Below are 19,273 nucleotides of genomic sequence, written 5' to 3'. Positions count from 1 at the left end.
CTCAATTATTTCTGGAAGCAGATACTAATTTATTAGTTATCAGCTGCGCTGTGCCGGGAGCCTTTTCTGTGCGTATGTTTGATAGCTGTAATAATCTCAATGGTTATCAAACCTACCTTTATAACATATTGCTGTGCTTGCTCATTTCTTACAAGCTAATGGCTAGTATCGGCAGCATATGATCATAAAACTGTAATGTCACTTCCATTGTAGTTTAAAGCGCATTTCAGAGCAGAATTCGTTTTATATTGCCGGCGTCTTGTACCTACCATACAGGGTGTTATGAGGAGCACCAAAATATCTTAATCACCGTTGCCAAATGCCCATAATTCAAATTTTTTGTGCCTAAACCAAAAAGAAATTTGGATATTCAGCACAAATAACGGGTATATTCATGTCTTAATTTGGATTATCTCTACCTGTCTGTGTTCTTTTTCTTACACTTATTTGAAACAGATCCTTACAAAGTTGGGCCTTTTCCTTCTCGCTTGATACTCACCGCTGTCTACAACCCTGCTTCTTGTGCTCCGATGACCTAATTTATTCCCGGTCTTGTAAACAGTACATACCCAAACTTTTGAATAATAAAACAATTCAGAACAACTCCAACACAAACAGACATATTAGACGTGCACCTGAATGCAAAATAAACGAAATGTACCTAGGACACCAGTATTCCAAAAAAAAGAAATACTTTTGATTTCGCTGAAAATTACGATCCACATTCACGAGTATCAGTGTCTTTATTCTTTCGAAAAAGACCGTGTATATTAAAGCTCATATGTAATGCTCGGAAGAAAAAATATATAATGTGGAAGTAGCCGAAGGGAGGTATAACAACAGAATACACAAAGAAGAAACAAATTGTAACATACCGCTACCTAGACCTGTTAATAACGCTAGATTTGTTTTTCGCAAGGTTTGTTGAATACTGTGTGTTTTTTTTTCGCCCTCATGCACATCTAACCACTTTTTTTGCACTACGATTGAATAAACACCATATTCCTCGCCCAAAATTAAAAAAAATACCCATGGCCAGGGGAACGTAGTCTGTTAAAATAAAAACAAGAACGTTATAAATTTGCATCATATTCACCGTGGCTCAAAATTCACCTAAATGCACGTTTACTCAGCTGTCAAGCGATGTCTCGTTGTGTTTTTAACCAATAATCTCCTTTCACCACACCGCACGGAGAGCTGACAGAAAAGTCGATACTAGAGAATATTAGCTCGGTGAAAATACACCACAAACCAGGACATATAGGACCACTTCAGTCACAGCACAGCGAATGCACTTTGTCTCATGATAAATTAGGCATGCAGACACGAAATCGAGGCACGTGCACCTCACGTAGACGTCTGGCCACGTAGTCCAGAAGCCGTATCAATATTTGCTTAGTTACGTAGTGGTCAAGTAATTATGTCACCAATAGTTTTACAAGAAACTCCTTTGTAGTGTGCAGTTTATCTAAGATGAGTCCTAATTAAACACTTTAAGCCCTGATTTTTTCACGCCTAGCAAAAACATTTTTGTGTGTGTTTTCCTCATTGCTGGTATCGTATAAAGTGACAAACGAAAAATGAAGCTTGTGAGGAAAAGGAATAAAGAATTAAGTGGCAAAAAAACTAATCAGGTCGTTATTCAAATAAAATTGTAAATTGTAACAAAACATTTTTTCATTGGTTTTCTAAATTTTTAAAACCAGCTATCCCACATACAAAGACTAAGGCTGGCATTGAAATTATTTCTTGAGTTACAGCCACCTAATAAATAGGTCTTCGGCCCATGGAGTCATTCCGACAGTTTGGTCTTCACTGCAATACCTTCCACTTGAAAGCGTTCAGCTTTAGCAAGCTCCTTTATGGCGTTCCTGGACGCGATACGCCGGCTGCAGTTTGATAAAGGAATAAAAAGCGCCGCCAGGTTGGCCGCTGTTACGGAGCGAGCATTCTGCGCCCAGGCCACCCGCGGGCAAACCACACCATAGAAGCTGCTGCCCATTCGAATTATTTAATAGCGCAGAGAAGCAGTGTACTATCACTAATGTTTCTTTTCGCATACCATGGGGCCTGTCTCTATTTAGCTTACCGCAATAGTGCGTGCTACACACAGGTGCGTCCTGGTCGGAGGGGATCAGCTCGCTGCGAGGTCAATGGTACACAAAAGGGGACAGCCATAAAAAAAGGCGTAGATTTTCCGAGGAAGACATCGGAGGTCATGCGTATAGTTTGCATCAATCAAATCGTAGAAGCTTAGGCGAGGTCGTGGTTTGGGTGCAGAGAGACAAGAACACGAAATGGGACACGAAGCCTCTTTGCAAATCTAAATTGTCTTTCGAAACAACGTCCGTGGCGTCACTATGTTTTCCGGAGAAATGGATATGTTGTAAGTGAAATGAAAAGTCGCAGGCTTCCGGTCGCGTTTCCGCACGTTACCGCTGGTAACATTTACCGGTGACAAATGGTACACCTAACAGCACCCTTTCTCTCGTACCTCTGTAGCCGTAGCAACATCCCGGCACGCATCAAGTCTTGGTCATGTCCGCCCATTGTCCGCCAACATTATTGTCGTGAAGATATGCCAAGGTTTGCTATTTTTCCGTTTTGGAAAGAGGCATGTTGAAGTCATTGGAAAGCGGCTTGGCCGGGAAAGGGGCTGTACGTTCATGTACCCAAAGTAATTTCTGAAGACCACCGGCCGACACGCAAAAAGCAGTCCAAGGCTTTCCGCTTTTCGTCGATTGTCGGGAAAGCCGGGTCACGCATCCAGCCGGTAAGCACATTCTAAGCCAGGCAGACGTTTTCAATGTCCTTTTGCGGGTCACCGCAACTTTGTAGTCTTTGGTCAAAGCTGCGTCGAGGATAACTTGTGGCGTAGGCGGGAGGACTTAATAAGTGCACGGGGTAATACCGCATTAGAGCAGAAAAAGCATGGGTGGGTCAGGGTTGGTATGGTTATATTCGATGAGGGGGATTCATGGGGCCACAAAAAATAGGGAGAGAAGCGCCGCGGCACCTCCATATGCACCTCGACAGGAAGAATACTTACGAGAGACCACCAGAGAGTTGATGGCGACCGCTCAGGGTTTTTATGAGATGTTAATGTAGAAGTTGCGACCGATTATTACTCGAAAGATGCAAAAAAGCCTGCTGATGCCGCCAGATTCCGTTTAAATCTAGTTTCGTTATCACATCGCGCAGGCCTCGTCTGCCTACTCCGTGTTTTAAGCGCCTCTGCAAGGCGGCTTCGGCGACATAGCAACCTTATCATTTATAGGTACGGCAGAGTTGCGGGACTCCAAATGCATTGAAGTACTCTTGCGGTAGCAAGAAATGAAAAATGGTGAAATCAATCCGAAGAGCTATTCATGAAGAACTATTTTTCGGAAAGGTAGTTCTTTTTGTTTTTGTGAAATTGCTACAAGAAATTTTTTACTGTCCTTGATATAGGACACCAAGCACAGCCCTTTTTGTAGTGAACCCCTGTTACGGCGATATGGGAAAAAACTACTCCAATTCTATTCGGATCGCAAGTGACAAAAGAAGTGCTGCAGGCACCCTTTGCTTGTTAGCAATGTGGTCAGTTTTCTGTGGGCGGAAAGAACCCCGAAATGGGCAAAAGGCCGAGAAAGAATTGATGTAGGTCTGTATTAAAAAACGTCAACCATTCATCCAGCAGCAATAGGCGTAAAGCTGTAAGTAAGCCTTAACGCACCTCCTGCTTCCTGATTTTGGCTAGTACATGTACTCTTCCCGTTTTGGAACGGTGTGTGCTAATGTCAATCTGTTCATTTCTCCAGATGCCTGACTCAGTGGATATGACATAGATATAGACTGGTACAATCCATGCAATTATCGATGTTTTTTTAAGGTTGTAGATGGCGCCTACAAGGCTACATGGTATTTTGAGGTCACATAGGCGAACTCAGCGGTACATATATGCAATCGGAAAATTGGTTCTTTACAGAACATACCCTGTTTTATTTTTGTGTGGCTTTGGCGGAACTAGTCGAAAAGCCAAGCGGTATATTTCTATGCCTTGCATTGTTTCGAGGTCTCAAAACTGCATATGCAGCACCACTGGATGTTGAAGTTTGCGAGCTGTCGGTACGCGCAAGCAGAATTAAGAATGACATCATACATCTCTAATGTTGCACGACGAAACGTTGGAGATGATGCTGTTTTTTGTGCTCGGTAAATACATCCTAAATCGAAGGGCTGCTCAATTTTGGTGGTGTAAAACAGTGAGAGAAAAGTGGTCAATTGCAGGAGGCGAAATAAGGAACGCTTCGGGATGTCATGGTGAATACTGAGCGGTAGGAAGTTTACGATCACCAAACTTACAGTAGTGTGGGTTTAGGGGTATGCTACTATGAAAAAATAAAAGGTCGCGTCAGAGGAAAGAAACCGGCCTTTACGGCTTGGGGTTTGAGTTTATACCTCGGTGCGAGACCAGCATCTGTCGCCACAGGAACTACAAATTCATAATAAAGTTGCGGGAGGTTATTTTTTGCTATGTAATTGTGTAGTATGCAATGATTTGGTGATAAACCCATCATGTGTTTTCAACCGTTCAAATGTATTGCATACCCAACTGTCGTTAGGAGACGCAGAAAAATGGCGGATAATAGTTTTACCTTTGATATCTTGGTATTCTACCTCATATATTTTTTTGTTCTGCAAGTTTTATTACGCTGCGTGTTCCCCGCCAAAATGTTTCGAGTAATCGCTTGTCATTCTGTCTGCGAGATCTATGAATTGGATTCTTGAAAAAAGAGCTGATTCAAGCAGGCCATTTCCATGTGTTCTGGAGTGTCATACAGAGGAGAAGGATTAGGAGGTAAAAACTTGATTCAAACGCAGCAGTAAGCATCGAGAATATCACTGGCAAGGTTCACTAACGCCATTGAGTCCGTGAGCTGGTCCGAGGTTTGCCAAGTCCGCCACGTTGAAGGAGGAAGGGGACGAAAATGTGGGGATCGAACTGCAAAGGGGCAGGAGAAAATATAGAGTTTTAAATTAGCGTATGGTTGGGAACAATTGGGACATGTTCGTGAGCATCGGATATGGTAGAGGAAGGAATGAGCAGGTCTAAGAATGGTATTTGGCGGTATTCGTCGACGAATGCGTATTTGCGTGTTTGTTAGAGATTTGTCTGCGAGAGGAAGTCTACGAAGAGTTTCTCTGAGGTTCTTGTAGTGAACCTTTATTTCTTTCTGTATTGGAGAGTACTGTCCGTAGTCGGCGAATAAGGCCAAGGAATCCGAGGCGTCCGGTAAAGAAGTTCGCGGGCGAGGCTATGCACAACCTCATTGCCTGGGATTCGAGCATGTCCAGGAATCCACATCAGAGTGACAGGTGGGGACGTAGCTTTGGTAAGGCTTTGCGTCGATCATACTGCAGTTCTTCATGAATCATATCTCTGTGAATGGCGCGATTAGCTTACATTGAACCAGTGGTTATGGTATATCCTGAGGGCTTATGAGGTGGGAAGTAGAGTTCCCGAATAGTGGTGATTATTTGGAGGGTCTTTAGAGTCGCTGTAGGTGGGGGAATATAGGAAGGACCACGGGTGTGTCACTATTTTATTGTGACTTGCGATGGAATAGGCGGGTGCTCCGACATACGTCCATGATGCATCCGTGTAGAGTATCGTAGAATCAATAGGGTGGACATGATTGACAACGCGAGTAAACCGTCTCCCTGGATTGGTATCAGCTGCAACGTTTTGTGGTATGGGAGCTATCCTGAGGTTAACTGGGAGCGGTTCAGGACGGGTGATAATAGACAGGTCAATAGGTTTGAGAGCAACTTGGTGAAGAATCCAGTGTCCAGGTTTTCTACTAAAAATGAGCGCCATTTGCCGGATTTTATGTTGTATAATATCTCCCAGGAGCAAGAACAGCCCCGTAAAAAATAGCCGCTGAGTGGACGTGTTGAGGGCGGTCTTATACCGTGTATGAACTGAAACCTCAATGCGATGTCTTTGGTGAAAAGTCAGAGAGAGATGTGGAATTGTGTTAAGAATTTTACTTCGAGCTAAGGGTTGTACGAGCTGCCTAACTTGACCCTCGTGTAGCCCCGCGTACTTGTTCAGAGTGCGGTGCACTAGGTGGGTAAGGTGATGACAAGCTTTAACTGTTGTAGCCACATTAGTCTGATTAGATCACTCATGGATATTCAGTAAAATATTTTCGCAGGTTAGTACCCAAGGGATGGTGTTGCCTTCTATTGTGAGTGCGATCAGGAGGTTGTGTTGGTGCTGATAGCGAGTTTTCGCTATGAGCAGCCATTCGGAGTTTTCAGGTGTGGGAGAGAGGCCTACAGTGTCGGGATTACTAGTGACTGCATCGATACCTTGCTGCAAGGTGATCTGCACTTATCCAGGAGACCCAGATGCGCACAAAAAGTTGGAGAGTTTGAGTTTCGGGATTGTTGTTATATATGTGACAGGGGCGCCATTTCGACGTAAAAAAAGGTGGGTAAGAGGATAGCACCCTGTGGAATATCAAGCGTGAGAAGAAAAAGATCCGAGACTCACTCACGGATACGGAAATTGACCGTAGAGTCACGCATAAATGCAGCAATGGAACCATTTATCTTCGGGCACGTATATTTAGGATACGATCATGGGCAAGGTTATCGAAGGCTTTGCCGACATCCAGGGTGACTATGGCCTGTATCTGGAAAGAGGAAGAGAGTAGTGAGCTAGAACGAAAAAGAGGACTTGGGTTGACACATCCTTGTGGAAGCCAGTTAGTTGAGGAGGAAAAATATCTGTGGACAAAAAAAATAGGCATCAAGTCGATTGAGAACCACCGTTTGTATGGTCTTTCCCAGGCAAGCTGTTAAAGAGATTCGTCGGAAATTTTTCAGTTGAAGTTTTTTTGCTGGCTTAGGTAGTAGGGTTTTAAAGGATTGCTTCCAAGATGACGGGAGGGTGCCTTCTTCCGAGTGGGAGTTTTCAGTGTCCAGAAAATGAACTTGTACTTGCCGTATATGTTTCGCTTAGGTGTATACGTAATCTGATCCTCACCTAGTCCCGACTTTTGCTTTACCAACGGTACCGTTCCTCATGCCATACTATTGTTCTTATGTATATAGACCCCAGACCGTAGCCACGGTAAGGGCAAGCCACCATATGGAGGTTCTTGAGCATGACCTGCCCCTCTCGTGCCGGGACAACCTTTTTGAAAGAGCCCAACCATACGGCTAGAACAACACGTATGGCTTTCATTGCAACACATAAACGCCCAACATTTTCTTCCGCAGCAAACCAACTTTAACTCTTATGCAACCTTCGCACAAAACACCGCAGCATGCATAGCCCGGTATGCACACAAGATAGCGGAATTCCTGTTTGCCTTCGGCCGACAGACTGAAGAAGTTAAATCGCGGTCATTGTATAGCCCCGCGGACCGAATAACGAGCTAGAAGGAAATCACCAGGGCTTTCCGTTTGGCCGCACGGAATTTCCGTCAGCCCATAGTGTATGTGGACGGGTGTTCGCAGGTTATTGCCCCCCACAGGCGGTCACACTCAGCCAAGTCGAGACGCGCACGCACCCTATCACAGTAAACTATCACAAAATGGATGACAACATATAAACGACGAACTCGTGTAAGGCATGCTGCAAAGGGGCAGGCACCTTAGTCAATATTCTCTAGTATGGAAGCAAATATGCGCCCCGTGCTAAGGTCGGAACAGTCACGGCACGCGTGTTCGTTGCCCTCTGGAGCCCCAGCCTTGACCATCAACCTCTGTCGTCCAGGCGGCTTGTCAGGCAGTGAAGCGGCAGGACTTCGGCGCCCTCATATTGTTGAAGAAGATCACCGGTGAAGCACACACGCGAGTGACTTAAGCCCTGTCAGTGCAAGCTCTGCAGTTATGTAATAAAGTGTTTACTAACCGAGCAATATTATTCGTCGACAGTCTTTTGCAGCTGTGAAAAGATTGAATGCATACACCGAAAAACGCACTAGGCTGATGAAACAGGTATACCGGTATATCACAAGAACAAGACGGGAAGAAACCTTGTCGCAGGGAAGTTGCTGAAGCCAACCACAGGCTACCAGCGTTATGCCCTCCAGAGGCAATGTGCGCATCCACACTTGTTTGCGGGCCTAGTTGGCCCAGGACGGTAGGCGCGCACCCCGTTAGGTGTCATTGGGAAACCTTGGAATACGCGATATATTTCGCATCGCGCCTTGTCTCTGGGCTTCGAGCCGTGCCGAAATACGTGCTTGGACCGTACCGTATTCTGCAGTGAAGGACGGACACAGCAGAGAGGAAGGACACACAAAGCAGAGGACAGCCCAAACTGCATTTACGTGCACCTTTCCTTGTCGTTGGGTTGCGCTACAGCCGAGATGATGAATACACGTAGAAAGCTTGTACACAGTTGTAGCTGTCCGCTCTATGTAGAGGCTGCAGCGTTCGAGCGGGATGGTGTTAAAGCGGATGAGTGCCAGGTACGTCTCGTTTATGCTTAGTGGTGTCATGGTTAGAATGCGTAGAAGTGGATAATTCGGCATTAGCTAAGCGGTTTGCATAACTAGACGTAACGCTAAGTAATGAACGCGATGAACGCTTGGCCGTTTAGGGAAAGTTAGAAGCAGCTGCGAGGCCGGTAGAAAGGATCGTCATTTTATTAAAAAATGACTGACACCTCGACCAATCATGCGCCGCAGAGGCATGCACTGTGCTGGCACACGGGCCAGAAGGTACGAAAGGTAAGAGCTCTACCCACGTGCTGAAATATAACAAAGCTAAACCAGTCGGAAAGCAGATTACCAGTTTAGAGCAGCACGTGGGAGATCACGTGGTAATCACGGTGGAAGATTCGAACATGAAGAGTAGGATTGCTGCCGTATTGGCAAGCGTAGAGGGGGATAGTCCAGTGAAGGTCGGCTTTTTTCCCTGCCAGACAATGCTGACGGTGACGGTAAAACCGGAAGGGCCAGTGGAATTGTCCAGCAAAGAACGACAAGAGCAGCCTCGTGGCAATCACCTTGTGTCGATTGCCACGGGGCGTAACGAAGTTCCTCGGAGGGAGGAGGGAAAACTTTTCCGGTAGATAGCGTAGGGCGGAAGCGACCTCTGGGCGACGGATCCAAATGTGCTGATTGCAGACTCCACTGTGCCATTGCCACAAAGCAGGGCTTGCGACTCTGACTGGCAGTACTCGCTGCTAACACCGAGATCGAGAGGTGGAAGAGCGAACTTGTGCTTGAAGTATAGATCTGAACAAAGTAGAGAGCAGGATTGGGCGGAGGCAAGCTTTTTAGTGGTACGAGATTCGCTCCAGCCCGAGACTAGTAAACACAGGGGTGGAGCTAGGTCGGAGACCGGTATCTTCTTTAGGAGGACTAGCGAAGCCAAGCAAGGCCAACGAGGTGACAAATCGGAAGCGAGGTACGTATGCATACTCGGCGCTTCGAGGCAGCCAGACCGAGGGGCTAACCCAACAGCATTATTGACCTGCCAAGAACGTAGACAAACCTGTTTGTGTGGAAACCATACAGATTGTGCGAAACAAAAATACACCTGTAATTGGAAAGAAAAAAATGCAATAAATGTGTATTCAGTACATAAATAGGCAGGTAAGCAAAAAGCTTCATAAGTGGTTGGAAGGGCCAATCCCACTTGAAACTTTTTCATAGCATAGTGTTCATTGTGATGTTTACTGTGTAAACATCGACCCTGGTCTTTTTAAGGTTGTCTGAAATATAACATTCACACAGTCACACACAATTTCAAATTTAACAAGAAAATGTGTACAGCTTAGGCAAGGTTTACCTCCTAGACCTAGAAGACCGACCTTTCGTAGACAATTAGGTCTAGTAGGATGCAATAGGGCAGCAAGAATGAAGACCGGGGACACGAAGACATGGTTTTATAAACAAGCTACCAACTTGGAGCGAGTGGACCAAAGCTATAAAAAATTTCCCCGCATTTCCCCGAGGGGAAGAATGTGAAAGTGCGAATGCAGGAGTTGAATTTGCGCGGTTCGGTAATGTTCGCGAAAGAGAGATCACACACACACACACACAACTACAAAGAAAGAAAGATGCATTTATTCACAGACACCTATTTGTGTTGTCGTTGTACTTGATTGCTAGAGCGGATCTCAGCTTTGAAATTTCGTGTCAGTACTCCTTTAAGCGGGTGCATTAGCCCTTCTCACGCCCGATTCCTGGCCAATCCCCCACGTGGGTATGTGCCATGCACAGACACCTATTTGTGTTGTCGTTGTACTTGATTGCTAGAGCGGATCTCAGCTTTGAAATTTCGTGTCAGTACTCCTTTAAGCGGGTGCATTAACCCTTCTCACGCCCGATTTCTGGCCAATCCCCCACGTGGGTATGTGCCATGTCAGCGGCCAGGCAGCGCGCGCCCATCTCCCCCCGTTGCCAAGGAAGACGAGGAGATTCCTGGCCAATCCCCCACGTGGGTATGCGCCATGTCAGCGGCCAGGCAGTGCGCGCCCATCTCCCCCCGTTGCCAAGGAAGACGAGGAGCGCGCGCACCCGCAGCTGTTGCTATGTGGACGGACGGCGGTCACCGGAATTCAGGGTCGCTTATAAAGTGCATTCCTGACCAATCCCCCACATGGGTATGTGCCATGTCAGCGGCCAGGCAGCGCGCGCCCATCTCCCCCCGTTGCCAAGGAAGACGAGGAGAGACGAAAAGCGCGCGCACCCGCAGCTGTTGCTATGCGGACGGCGGAAGGTTCGGGGTCGCTTATAAAGTGCATTCGCACTTAAAAGCATTTATGGGTTAGAGACATAGTAGCGGGGAAAAAAAGGTTAGGAGTTGCGTATCTCTGAGCAAGAGGCGGAGCTAAGGAAAATATTGAGAGCATGGAAAACTGTTTGAGAGATATCAAGTAGTTAAAAAATATGGATGAGATAATCTTCGTTTTAGATATGAATGCCCATATGAAAGATTGGTATGGCCAAGCGGATTATAATGGTTCGCTAGGGATAGATTTATGACAGGAAAACCGATTGGTATTAGCAGCAGCAGAAAAGAAGTATGATGGACAAATAACGTGAGAAATCAAAAACAGATGATCCAGCATAAAATATAGTCGATCCTCCTAGAGAGCATACGAACGATTAGGGGCCGGACAAGTTTGAACATCGGTAACCCCTAAACATCTCATGAAACCATGAACGGCTAAAGACCACCGCTGAAAAAACTAAAACACGAACTGAATAAGTACCTAGCAAATAAATGGGATTACGATGGAATGGTGGCCTTCATAAAGGTTACGGTGTATAAAGCCAAGCAACAAAACCGATAAAAAGGAAGGTAATTTCGAGTACCTGGTGCAATAAGAAAATAAAAGGACCAATTGAGTAGTGTAAAAGGCTTCTAGAGAACATAATGGCAAAAAACTGGTGCGGAACCAGATGTAGTGAGGAAAAAACGGGATAGCTAGCGCGAAAAAATAGAAGTCCTGAAAATGGTGGAAGCAATGATCAAGCAAAAAGCGAACACTTGATGGCAGAATACCGGAAGTACAAAAGTGCATCCAAGAAGTTATAGAATCATGTAAAAGCACACCGCTCAAAAAGGTATAGCCATCAACAATTCCTGATTGAAGAGAAGGCAAAACATTTTTCTGAAAACTAGGCGTCGGCGCGTATTCTTCGAGTGATTCCTGAGACGTTTAAGGAAATAGAGTTAGGGAAGCCTGCATCAAGAGCATGAGCAACAGAAGACTTCTGAAAGGGAAATTAGTTTCCGCAAGCGATATTGGAAACATCAGGCACATAGCTTTCCCCAAATACAGCATTGGGTCCGGACGGAATACCATTGCATCTGATAAACCTGCCATGGCCAAAATAGAAGGCACAGTACATGAGGCAAGTAAATAAGGTGATAGAAACAAATCAAACACAGGAGGATTGGCCAGAAAGTAGGATGAATATAATATATGGAGGCAGAGGCAACAAAGCGAACATTGATTCATACAGACCCCTCATAGTAACGTCAGTGCTGTATTTGTTCGTATTGCAGGCTATAAAATTAGAAATTCAAGCATAATTGGAAGAATATAAAATTCTTTGAGAACTGCAGACTAATTTCAGATAGGACTGGCTCTTATATAAAAATTTGTTCGTGATAACCTAGTGCGTTGAAATATACGAAATCTGTGAATAGTCAGTGACAACGGTTTTGGACAATATTGCCGCATATAAAAAGGTAATAGAAAGTTTGGGAATGCGGAAAACCCGGGACTTAGATGACATGTTAGAATAGTCACTCATAGAAATCTATCAATATAATAATGTGCACCTGACATGGGAACGGCAGAAATGCGCACAGAAGGTCAACCCAATCCAGGACTGAAACGGGGATACCCTTTGAGCCCACTACTGTTTATGCTTTACATTGCAGGGACCGGTGCCGCTCCCGCCTCTCCCTCCCCGTCCTCCAGTGCGTTGGAGGGTACCGAGGGTATAGACACCACGGGCCCTGCATCGGCGCCGACCGTCACAGCACTACCCGTGCCACCTATGGCGCGCCCGACGGTGGCGGCTCCAACGAAGTGCCTCCGAAAGGGGGCGAAGTCCGGGGGGCATGGCTCGACAGGCATCCCCGGACATCTGAGGACAAAATGGACGTCACGCCGTTCTCGCCTGCAACGCACCGCAGGGAGCGTCCTCCTACGGCCAAGCCAGCAGAAAAGCCTAAAAAGCCCAATCCAAGAGTAAAAGCACCGAAAGATGACACATGAACACACATGAGCACACACACTCCAGTTATTCTTAAATTTAACCCCACAACGCCCAAACTATCCTATTTGATACGCCAAAATTGAAATGACACCCTGGGCTGAAAACCGACCGTGAAGACTCAAGAAGCGGTTCGTAGTGCTCTCAAAACATCGAAGAGAGTCTGCTTCTCGAAGCACCGCATTTCTGCTACCAGAGGTGTGCTACCCGAGTTTCAAAGAGGGCTGCGTCCAGCAGCCCGAACGATGCGATTCCGTCTGAATCTTTTTACTCTGCCACCGGTCAATATCGAATACCATTCCTGAATTTTTATACAGATGTTGTTCCTCGAATTTTTTTTTATTCCAGCGCGTAATTTTTTGTGATTGGTAGCGCATCTGGGCTGCGTGACAGCGTGGTACTTTTCGCCGTATCATAATTGATACAGTGGGCTTTAATTGGACGGCGCTTGCTCTAGGGCGCAGGGCAAGGGGGTTTCGGGGCTGTCAAGACGCGATGCCGTTTATTGCAAGAACCAGAAAGAGTCCATCCGCTGGCTGCGGTAAAACAAGGCGTTGGGTCAGCTGCACGCTCTGGCGCGCCGGGACTTCGTCTTCCTCTTCTCCCATTCGTATGCACGTGCACCCTATCCCGGTACATAGCGTGCTGATATGTAGCGCTCACCCCACCTGCTTTATGGAGTCTCTGTATCTTGCAGGACGACGTCTATTCCTCGGCGGATTTGTGCGCCGTTGAAATGCTGGCTGAGTACATGCTGCTTCGCCGGGCGATAGCTGTTCTCCAGTAGTGCTCCCAGCGGTTGTGCTAGAGGCGTTGCAATTTTTTGGGCGAGATGCATTTCGATGTTTGCTCTATAGAACCAGACACACTGTATCGTGTCTGGTTGCTTTACGACAACCACAGGCTCTGAACAGTGAATTTGATGTTCCTACCAAGGCATTCAGTCAAAGCCCACTGTATCAAATATGATACGATTTTAATTCTGACATGGATTATATATTATCGCACTATTGATGTGTCAACATGTTTGTTTGTGTGCAAAGTGCCAATAAATGAAATATCAGATTTTTTTCAAACCGGTTCTGTGGGCAGGCTTTCCAGGGTGAAATAATGAAAACAGACATCATCATCCAATGGAACTGCAGAGGCCTCCTTAAAAATCTTCATGACGTGTATGAGATGCTGCATACCAGTCAGCCAAGTATCATGTGTCTCCAGAAAACCCACCTCAACTCTAAGCAAACAAATTTCTTTAATAGGTACATGATATTAATAACGGACAGGGTTGGCTGCACACACACTTCCGGAGGCGTGGCCATTGTTGCCCGGAAATCATTAGCATGCCACCCTCTCTCTTTAAACACTGTGCTTGAGGCTGTAGCAGTCTGTACGATAATATTTAATAGGTTCATAACGGTATGCTCCGTTTACATCTGTCCTGATTTTGTTCTAGCGAGTTCTGATTTCGAGGCACTGGTTGACCAGCTGCCGGAACCATACATCCTAACATGCGACCTTAATGTGCATAACTTCATTTGGGGCTCCTCCAGAACGGATACCCGAGGTCGCCTGATAGAGAAGTTTCTTACATCCTCTGGAGCATGCCTTCTCAACAAAAAACAGCCTACATAGCATAACCTAGGACACAATACATACTCACATCTTGACTTGGCTATTGCTTCTGCAGTTCTCTTTCCATGTGTTGAGTGGGGTGTGGGCACGGACCCATATGGTAGTGACCACTTCCCCACTTCAATAGCGTATATATGTACAGGCCAGAGGAGTCCATCTTCCCATAAAAGGTTTAATGAATCAAAAGCAAACTAGAGCACATTCACACAAACATCTCAACTACACCACACATCCATAAAACACCTACACGTCGAGGAAGCCGCCCAACTCATCACGGCGCACATCCTCGACGCTGCCGAAAAGTCTATTCCCCAGGCCTCCAGTGCGCCCCTCACCCCAAGTAGGCCCTGGTGGAAGGAGCACTGCAGGTGGGTGCGAGAGGTTCAGAACAAAGCGTGGGGTGTCCTTCGCTGGTACCCCACGTCAGATAACCCCATCTCTTTTAAACAGACAAAGGCTTTTGGGAAGCGAGTGCGTCGTGAGGCGAAAAGGGTGAGTTGGCACACCTTTCTTACTTCCATCAACTCATACACTGACACACACAAAATCTGGACACGAATACGCAAACTGAAAGAATAACAGAGACACAGTCGGGTCCTGGTCAGTACAACAGGGGACACACTGGTGGACCAGGCTGACACACTCGCACAACACTTCCAGCACGTGTCCAGTTGAGCGCACTACACAAACACTTTCAATAAACACAAAACGTCTGTAGAAAAGAAGTCCCTTCTTGAAAACAAAAAGGCGCACACTTCTTACAATTCTCATCTATCAATTCATGGGCTCAAGGCTGCTCTGAGCACATGAGCCTTCAGCCCCTGGTGCAGACAAAATCACATACACATGATACAACACATACACCCAGACACTCTTGAAACACTCCTACATCTCTACAACAACATATGACATTCGGGGCACATTCCTCGCTATTGTAGGGAGGCCATAGTAGTGGCTTTAATGAAGGAAGGAAAGGACTCTTCCTCTCCCGCTAGCTATAGGCCCATCGCCTTACAAGCTGCCTGTGCAAGCTCCTCGAGAAGATGATAAACAGGAGACGTGTTTACTTTCTTGAGTACAACGGTCTTCTCGAGGGCTGCCAGGCAGGCTTCAGGGCCGGGCGATCTAAAAATGACTAACTTGTCGCTGTTGAATATACATCGAGGACCCTTTAATTCACAAACAGTTTTGCACAACGGTGTTTTTTGACTTTGAGAAAGCCTATGACACCACTTGGCATTAAGGGATCCTGAGTGACCTGAAGTCTTTCGGTGTTTCGGGCCATATGCTCAACACCCTTGCTAGTTATTTGTCCGAAAGAACATTTTCGTGAGAGTAGGTAGCGCGCTCTCAAGAGCTCATGTGCAAGAAAACGGCATTCCGCAAGGTGGAGTTCTAAGCTGGACTCTGTTCGTAGTTAGGAGGAACTGCCTTGGGAAGGCATTGCCACCTACAATTTCTTATTCAAGGTATTTAAACGACGTCAGGGTATCTTTTAAATCATGCAATATGTCAATCTGTGAGCGTCAAGTCCAGCTCGGTGTCAAAAAACGTGCCAGCTGGGCAGACAAGAATGGTTATAAACGTACCCCAGAAAAAAGCACCTGTGTTGTCTTCTCCAGGAACCGTGGGATCCATCCGGACCCAGACATTACCCTTAATGGCATATGGATTCCTGTGAGGAAGTAACACAAGTTTTTAGGTGTGGTGTTGGATGAAACGCTTACGTTCATCCCTCGCATTAAACAACTGAAACATAAACGTCTTAAGGATCTCAACATTCTGAAAATCTTGCCCCACCAGTCCTATAGAACAGACAAGAAACTCCTGTTACATATTTTCATAAGCCTAGTGGGTTGTTGATTGGACTATGGGAGTGTTGTGTGTGGGTCAGCCACAAAAACAGCACTCAAAATGCTTGACCCATTGCTTTACTTGGGGCTTCGCCTCTCTATTGGCGCATTCCGTACGAGCCCTGTACAGAGTCCTTACGAAGAGCGTGACAAATGGTGCTAATTACACCAGCTCACCTATGTTCACTTGTTATATGGCTCTAAAATTTCATCAATGGACAACCACTCTTGCTTGGCGCTGGATTACCGGGTTTGCCTATTGGAAAGTTTTTGTGAACTGTCTCCACATCACAGAAGGCGGTGGAAGAGCTGCAACTTCAAGGTAAGCAAAAAGTTTATGTGTTTGGCGTCCCGAGCTATTAAAGGATCTAATCAATTGTACAAAACAGAAGAAACTACGGTCGCAAAAACAAAGCAAAGAAGTCGAACCTAACACGAAATCGTTAACGCTGCAGGCCTGTGGTAAGTCCAGGCGAAATTTGTAAAAAGCAGATTTTAAAAGCAGATTTCATACCATGCGCTTCTCGCCACTAATACGTGGGCACTACGGTGCTGCGCCACATGGAAGCACGTCTGAATGGAAGAAGCAGGATGGGCAAGAGGATATTGTCACGTAGCGAAAGGCGAAGCAGTTTTCTTGAATGAATAACAAGTGTATTGAAGCCAACTTCTCCCCCCTAATCCCCCAAATAATACAGAGCCCGTGAAGGACCAGTACTAAAAGTGACGTGCACATGCTATTGTTGGCGAATCGAATGCCATGGGTTGTGCTTACCAGCATTTGTCTTTTGGCGTTACTGTTTGTCGAACCATCCAATTGAAATCGTGAACACTGGAAATCACATAAAAATATTCTAATGCAGTAACGACAGGAAAAACTGCCCTTAATAAATAAAAAACCTGCGCAGCATAAAAAAAAGACTGGAAAGCTGCCTTTGCTTGACCCACAGATAACAGCACCGGGTGTGGCCGGGTGTTAAAATACAGCACATACATAAACAAACCAATGTAAGGTTTGCGGTACTGCCCCGAGCTCCGTGCAAGAGTCCCCATGCACAAACAAAACAACAGTTCCAACAAACACAAGTCTGTCATGCGTAGTAAGGGTTCAGCCTAACCATGTATATGACTTCGGTTCGCGTGCGTCATCGTGATGTGCCGTAATAACGTCTGGAATAACCTTGTTGGTCAGTTGGCCGACACCACTCAATTATCCGGTAGGGTCACATCGTCTAATCGGGCTCCAGAATCAAACAAGATCACTCGAGATATACTCGGCGTCTCGACGCCGTACTTTGTAGAGTCTTGAATCCACCGCTTGCTCGTTCGTAGCACGTACTCGAGCAAGCTGGGGTGCATCCTCCGCACGGTGTTGGTATCCTTGGACGTCCGTGTGGAGGTTTTTGTTGTGTACATGTGTCAGCATGGCGCCGAGCATCGTCGTCATCGTCTTTAGTCTTCCCCGGTCTTCTTCTCGGCAACGAGGGCATAAATATGCTTTTATAGTGATTAAAAAGGTGGTTAAACGACCATTGTTCTTGCCCTGAGGGCGTCCACAGAGAGGCTGCTTAGAACGGGGCTCCACAATACGGCGGAAGAGCTGACGGATTGGCAATCGTTAAAACCAGAAGCTTCGAATGCGCAGGACTGCGGTGGGTCACCGCTTCTTTTCACCAGATTGGCGGGGCAGCACAGATTGTCTCTCCACTTGATGTACTACCACACTCGTGGCGACAAGAACAAAAGATACCACCTTTGCTTAGAAATATGAACCCCTCACATTACGATGGCTGCCGGCAAGCACGGGCTGAAGCGCTCAACCCCACCCTTAGTGGGGATCATGCAGTTATATACACTGATGCCTCCCGAGATCGAGGGCAGTAGTATGCCATTATTATAGCTACCTCCAGAACCTACCTCCTTGCGTGTCCCTTACTCAATGCCCAAGGCCTAATGGCAGTAGAACAGGCAGCCATCACTTCGGCTCTCAATTTATTAGGGTCCGGATGGTAGAAACCGATTCCCAATGAGCCTACTGGAAGTGCCAGTCGGGTGGGGTGTGCTGACGTGCACTGCATGCGCTAAATTCCTGCTGCCGAAAAGGTTTCATTTAGCTCTTCTGGATTTTAGCTGATGTGAATTTTGCTCATTGAGGGCAGCCTATACGGAAACCCACAAGCCTGCACTTTTATCTTACGCGCTATGGAGCTGCAGGCGGACAGTCACCCACTTGTCTCGTTCAGGGACATAACACAGCATTATCGCTTTGAAAGACAGATCCTACCTTTGCCTTACCCTGACCTTTCCAGAGTAAAACAAAATACCCCATGGCTTATACAATTTGGCTCCTTTCTACACGTGAAGCGTTTTCACCTAATGCAAGAGAGCGGCTACCACACTGACTCTAATGTTGCTCAGAAGTAGGAACACTCGACTACATATTCGGGGTGTGCGACTTTACCTTTGAGCACTCTCCTCTTTTCCGTCAACTACCCAACAACAGAAATGGGATGCGCTGCTGTCCAGGTGCGTCCCTCGTCCTTAGGAGTAGGAGGCATTCGACCCAATTCCTTTCCCATGTCCAATTACGAGACGCCGCAGGGCTCCGTAATCTCCTCATTTTATTTTACATTACCAAGATCAAAACCGCAAAAAAAGCTGGAAACCAATACCGACATAGGCTTTACTGTTTGTGCTGACGATATAAACATCTGGGCTAATAAAGGATTACTGACGGCAAAACAGGAGGCACTTCAAGAGGCAACAAACTTGGTGAAAAACTGGCTGGACACAGTGGATTACAATGCGCACCAGAAAAATACTAAGTTGTCCGAATTTACAGCACCCGCAATGTAAGCCCAGGGGAAATAAACATTTAGTTTGGAGGAACACAAAATTTAAAGGAGATGAAATAAGAGTCTGTGGATATAGACACAAAGTAATTGCAAGGAAACATTAACCATAGAAAAGATAACGAAGGCAACATTGCAAATTGCAAGAATAGTGAGAAGAATACATAAAAACAGAGCCGGCCTCACGGGA

The sequence above is a fragment of the Haemaphysalis longicornis genome, unplaced genomic scaffold (genome assembly GCF_048455015.1).
Source record: "Haemaphysalis longicornis isolate Haplotype H1 unplaced genomic scaffold, Haemaphysalis longicornis Haplotype H1 scaffold_5, whole genome shotgun sequence".
In the NCBI taxonomy this organism is placed as follows: Eukaryota; Metazoa; Arthropoda; class Arachnida; order Ixodida; family Ixodidae; genus Haemaphysalis; species Haemaphysalis longicornis.
Note: the sequence above shows the minus strand (reverse complement) of the source record.